This window comes from Bemisia tabaci, unplaced genomic scaffold (genome assembly GCF_918797505.1).
Source record: "Bemisia tabaci unplaced genomic scaffold, PGI_BMITA_v3".
Taxonomy (NCBI): domain Eukaryota; kingdom Metazoa; phylum Arthropoda; class Insecta; order Hemiptera; family Aleyrodidae; genus Bemisia; species Bemisia tabaci.
The window spans coordinates 61,951-68,182 of record NW_027311752.1 but is presented as its reverse complement, the minus strand read 5'-3'; positions in this window follow the sequence as shown (position 1 = coordinate 68,182).

Here is a 6,232-nt window from a genome sequence, read left to right as displayed (position 1 = left end):
TCCTTGGACGTTTAAATGGTTAAAACTTTCATTAGATAAATAGGAACCGACGGGAGAAACCCTATTTTTAAGGAATACTGAAGTCAGTGGGCGATTGTTTACGTCTGTCATAGTGATAACAGACATAAACGTTAGCTCAATATTTAGCCATTTTCATATATGTATGAGTTTTTACTTTTTTGTCACTATTTGGAGGTAAGTTTCTTTTGTAAATCAATCGATTAGTGCCTTAGGATCATGTTAAAAGCTGTAACGGTACACATTGTTACTTATTAATTCAGAACACACTCTGGCAGTCCAACGCTCAAACCTGGATGCAGCGAGTCAGTTGTTATTTCTTGATATTTCACCCTTCAATGTTTTACCGAAGACACCAAAATGATAGTATCAAGTATTGATGATAAAAAAAAAAAACTTACCTTTGCCAATACTGATGAGATGAGGAGACCGGTATATTTCAGATGGAGGCAAGGAAAGTAGACGTAGGATCCTTCCTCGGTTACCAGACTTATCAATACATTTTTCTGCATAGTGCTACATTACAAACACACGGGATTTTAAAGTAACATGAGTGTAAAGAACGTGGGAACGGTTTGAATGGCATTAAGATGTTCGTTAAAGAGTTACCTAAGAATGATTTACACGCATTGAGAGAACATCCATGGTTTGAGTTTGCTGGAGTGTGTTCTGAATTAATAAGTAACAATGTGTACCATTACAGCTTTTAACATGATCCTAAGGCACTAATCGATCGATTTACAAAAGAAACTTATCTCCAAATAGTGACAAAAAAGTAAAAACTCATGAAAATGGCTAAATATTGAGCTAATGTCCATGTCTGTTATCACTAATTAAATGTAAACAATCGCACATATTGACTACAGTCTTCCTGAAAAATAGGATTTATCCCGTCGGTTCTTATTCATCTAATGAAGGTTTCAACCATTGAAACGTCCAAGGAATCCATTTCTGAATTCCATTTTGTTCAAAAAATCATAGATTGACTCGATATTTGCATTTGAAAAGCGGCTGCCAATTCCTTAGGAGATAATACATTGTAAGTGATGAAAAGACCGGGTTTGCCACGCAATGTGACGTCACGAGTGTGCCGGATCCGTTACCGCGTAAAAGTACTGTTTCGAATGAGTCGGTTCCAAAAACAGTTTTTTTTGAGTTTGTGAGGTCATTTCAAGTTTTTATAGTAGCGCCATCGTTCTTTTCGTGAAAGCCATTGGAATCAGGCATCAATTTGCAAATCCCCGCACCTTGCAACAGACCCATTGTAGCATCCTGTAGCAAGTTCCGGCAATTTATTAAAGGTTTTCAAGTGACGGTGCTGACAGATCACTGGGCGTTGACATTTTAAAAATAGTGTTGACTAACTTCCAGTAGATTAGTAAGACGGTCACTCTACCTCCAAGAATTTGATCTAGACGTTCATTACAAAAAAGGATTAGAAAACATTGTAGCAGACACCTCATCTCGTTTTCCGCCAGAATTAGGGGAGACCGGGGTTATGATGGCCACGGGGCTATGATAACCATCGTGAGAATTTTGTAGAGGAAAACGTAAATTTTATGTTTTGATGAGAAGAAAGGTTGGCAGCGATGTAGACTAACAATTTAAAACATCAACATCGATGGTGTCCCCCTCTGTTATGCTCTGTGCTGTAACATTCTCGTTTACCTTCGAAAATAGCCCGAAAATGCGATTTTTTTAATTTTGAATTTTGTTTACTGTGACGAGTATTTATTTTGTATCTTATTAATCTTTGTTTCTATTTGAAGTAGACCCCTTTCCTTTGATTTTAGTGTATGGATTAACGGCTTTCGACTCCTTGTTTTTTAGTTCGATGACTTTGATTTGAGGTAACCTCAATCGGGGCTATGTGGACCATTTTTCTGGGGCTACGTTGACCTACCTACTAAGAAAACATACATTTTATATTTTTTTTTTGCGTAAGGTTTCAAATCCATTTTCTTTGAGTTTAAAACGGTCCTATTTAGTGGAGAAGTAGATCTTCTTATTATTTTTTAAGTTGCTTTTCACGCCAACTCACTTATTAAATTTGATACTGTTCTTTAAAAAAGAAAATTTTTATTTTTAAATTTTTAGCTCCAAAGGTACTGAGTTTTACAAACATTACAAAAGATAAGTGTAAGGGCTTAATACCAAGCTTTTTTAAGTGGTCAATATAGCCCCAAGCAGGGGCTATGTTGACCAAAATGGATTTTCTTTTAAAAACGCATAAAACTCACAAAATTAAAGTATTTTGTACAATGTTTTCAGTTGATTTTAATTTTACACTGTATGCTCAAGGATTAGAGCATTAAAGAAATGGCATTCTATTCTTCTGTTTCTTCAGACACAAGTTTTCAAAAAATCTGGTCAACATAGCCCCGGTCTCCCCTAAGAGGACTACCTCCAACCGACTTCGAACTTAATGTTTATGCCACTATCACTTAGATAGAAAATAATTTTTCAGCAACCCTACCCAACCGCCGAGAGCTCCAACAAAAAGATCCCACATTTGGCCCAATTAATGATAAAATACGAAATGAAATCGATTTTAAAGGAAAGCAATTTTTTAAAAACAAAGAATTTTTATTCATCAAATCAGAAAAAGACAGTAGATGGAAAATCTTTGTTCCACAATCGGCAGAAGAAAACCTTATTGCTCCAGCTCATGAAAGCATAGGCCATTTTGGCGCTCAAAAGACTTAGGTACCATCACCGAAAAGCCTTTTCTATGTTCCCCCGAATGGAAAGAAAAATTCGTAAAATTGTAGCCTCGTGTATACCCTGTCAACACTTCAACAGTGCAAGGCCACAAAAAGGAATTTCCAGCCCTGCTTAGAGCCAATATATCCTACCTCAAAAGTCTCTCGACCTAGTATTAGTAGATCTGTTTCGCCCATTCCCAAGAGCCCAAGGAAATTTCTAGTCCGGGCGCACGCGTAGTCCCGTGGGACCATTCGCGATACAAGTTGGCGTGGTGGCTCGATCTCCTCGTTTTGATGTCCTGAATCAGAATTTCAATGTTGTTAGGCTCAATTTTTTCCGGAACACCATTGAATTCAGGATGGCGACCAAAATGGCCGCCATGGGGGTGAAGTCGGTGAATCTGACTCCCATGGTCGACCTGTATGTCGATTCTCATGTACTTTTGATCGAAAATTTCAAATATGTGCTTAAAAATATATTCCAACCCTCTTGGGCAAGTGAGCGCCTATATGGCACGTAAGGTGTCTTTCATACCAGTTTTTGGGTCGTAGAATCGAAAAATGACGCTAGAAGTTACTTTGCTATTTATCGAAGGTCTCAAATTCCAAGATGCCGACCAAAATTGCTGAAATTTTGGAACCAAAAATTCAATAATAACTTATATCATGTGACATAGCGAACTCTATACATTTCTGGTCGTAGAATCCAAACCTTGAATTCAAAATTCCCCCCGGCCCCTTGGGAAGTCCAAAATCCAAGATGTCCGCCAAAAATATCCCTTATAGGATCATACAGTATACAGTCAGCCCTGACCGTAGAATAGCAAGATATGTGTCAATTTACAGGTTTATTGGGTCGCAGAATTCAGAAATAGAGGTTAAAATAACCTCTAAAACTGTCAAGAACCTCCGCCGCCCACCTCCTACAGTACAAAGGACCATGCCTATCGCCGCCCAATATTACTTTCGGTGGCACAATGTCATGAAACGAGGGGCGGAGCCCCACGAACACAAAGAGCTTGAACATTGTGAACCGGCAACTTGTATACAAAAATTCGAATAGAAAAAAATTGAAAACATACATCTTCTTCATATTTATGTTGAATGTTTTTAGCCAACGTGCGTCGAAAATTCAGCGAAGAGCTTTACAGAGGGAAAAAGCTTGTTCGAGCACAGTTTTCCCACAAAGAGATATGCTTTTTGGAGCAACATTAGTTACATCCATTCAAGAAGGCAACTACAGACGCTTTTCGGCCTTGTTGCCGCCAGCGTCCGCTTGCTCAAGCCTCGGGCTGGTTTTCATGACCATTCGAGCTTTGTAGCAGGAAATTCAGGAGGCTGCACTGCACTGAAGATTGGCCCAACAAGGCCGAAACGCGTCTGTAGTTGCCTTCCTGAATGGACGTGACTAATGTTGCTTCAAACAACATATTTCTTTGAGGGAAAACTGCTCGAACGAGCTTTTTCCCTCTGTATTGAGATTTTCAGCTTTATACTGAATTTTTAACGCACGTTGGCTAAGAAACTCCAACATACTGTCGCACGAGTGCGTCTACCGCAATCAGTTTGTGTTCTTCATATTTGGCAGAGATGACCCTTGGACCATGCCAATCAACGCAAAATATTCATTTCGATGGTGAAATGTCGTGGAACGAGGGGCGGAGCCACCGGAACACTAAGAGCTCGAACATGGACCCAACTTGTAGTAGAAAACATGGGAATAGAAGAAAATTGAAAACATGGATCTCCTTCATGTTTGGCAGAAATGATCCTTTTCTGACTACTTGTTGCCGACTCTCTGTGCAGGCATTCAGGCACATACTATTCCAGGGGCTCCGCCCCTCGTTTCATAACATTGGGCTACCAAAACAAACATCGGGCGTAAATAGGCATGGTCCAAGGATCATCTCTTCGAAGAAGCGCCGCGCACTAATTGGCCTAAGGCCAGTCGCCTGGGGAAGGTGTCCAGTTAGTCCAGTCAATCTAGACCAAAAAAGGGCCCTACCTTGCAAATTTTGCGAAAAACTTTCTGTCATATCTTTCCCATGTGTTTTTTAGCGCTGAATCCGAATCTGAACTTTGCTACCTTCGATTTTTGCCGCTAAAGCCGCCATCTTGAAAAAACAATGCCAAATCTCATTTTTTGTCCAAAAATCGTTAATAACTCGTTCCCTGTGCGTCGGACGGCAAAATGAGTAATATCAAAATGAAAGTTCGTAAAATGTCGGTGTAGAAACTTGAATGAAAGTTTTGCTAACATCCGCATACCATCAGCCAGAGCGCGCTGAAAATAGCGGGAAATTTGAAAAAATCGCAATTTTTTGCGGTTTTCTCAAATATCTTTTTTCTTAGCGTTTTTTCGGCAAAAATGGTTACCACAGAAATTAAAGTAGACAAAAAATGCTACTAGAATCACTCTTATTTTTTGAACTAGTGATTGTTTCAACAGAAGTTAGGAGCGCTTGAAGTCGGAGACTCGCACGGCCAAAATCGGCTGCAACGCTGCATCGCAGTTCTTCCTTATGAGGGCCGTTATATGGTTTCCATAACGTTTAATTTTGCTTTAAGACATTGAATCTAGTTTATAAGTAATAAAATTACAGATTTCACCCTTTTTGACATCCCTCCCCCCAACGCCCACTCCTGCCCCCTCCCCAATCAGATATCGGCGTGACATCATGTTAACTCCATTATTATCCAGAAAAACGCTATTTTGCAGTTTTAGTAGTTTTAAAATAACAAAATATCACCTTTGACCTCTTCTCTTCCTCACATAACATTAGGAGAAGGATGAACAGTTGGCACAGTAAACACATGCGTTGAGCAGTATGTTATTTCGATGAATATTTGCTACTGCTTTGATGGCAAAGAGACTAGAAATAGGGGTTCTTCCTCATATGATTGCTATATGCGTGGGGCTCATTGATGACTTGACAACAGAAGACACTGATAAACTTATTTTGTCAACAGCAGTAGAAATGACCTCCAAAGAGCGACGCCAAGAATGGCACAATTTGGGCCCGTGGGGATTTTTCTGAAACCGGGCCAAAACGATACCTTATGATACCCTAAAACTCTGGTAAAAATTTTAGCGTGAGTATATGCACGGTTTCTGAGAAATGAGGGGGCAAAGTTGCCAAATCGCCATCATTCTGGACAGCATCTCTACAGCAAAAAGACGGGAAAAATGGACGAAAAAGTTACACCTTTGATGGGTTTCGGCTGTAAATGTTCTCATTGGGCCCCCAAGCATTTAACAGTGTTCAGTTTCAAAAATTTTGGTCGCACAGTGGTTCAAAATGGGGAGAAATCGTCGGCAAATCAGGATTCTTTGTCAAATTTTTAGAAATGGAAGTAAAATTGTCGGTCTGCTACAGTTTTCATGGCTAACAATGTCCTTATCGGTCCTCAATGCATGAAATTTGTGTTCAGCTTCACAAATGTACATCGCACAGTGGTCAAAAATGGGGGAGTTAGTGGACAATTTAAGATCCTCTGTCAAACTTTTT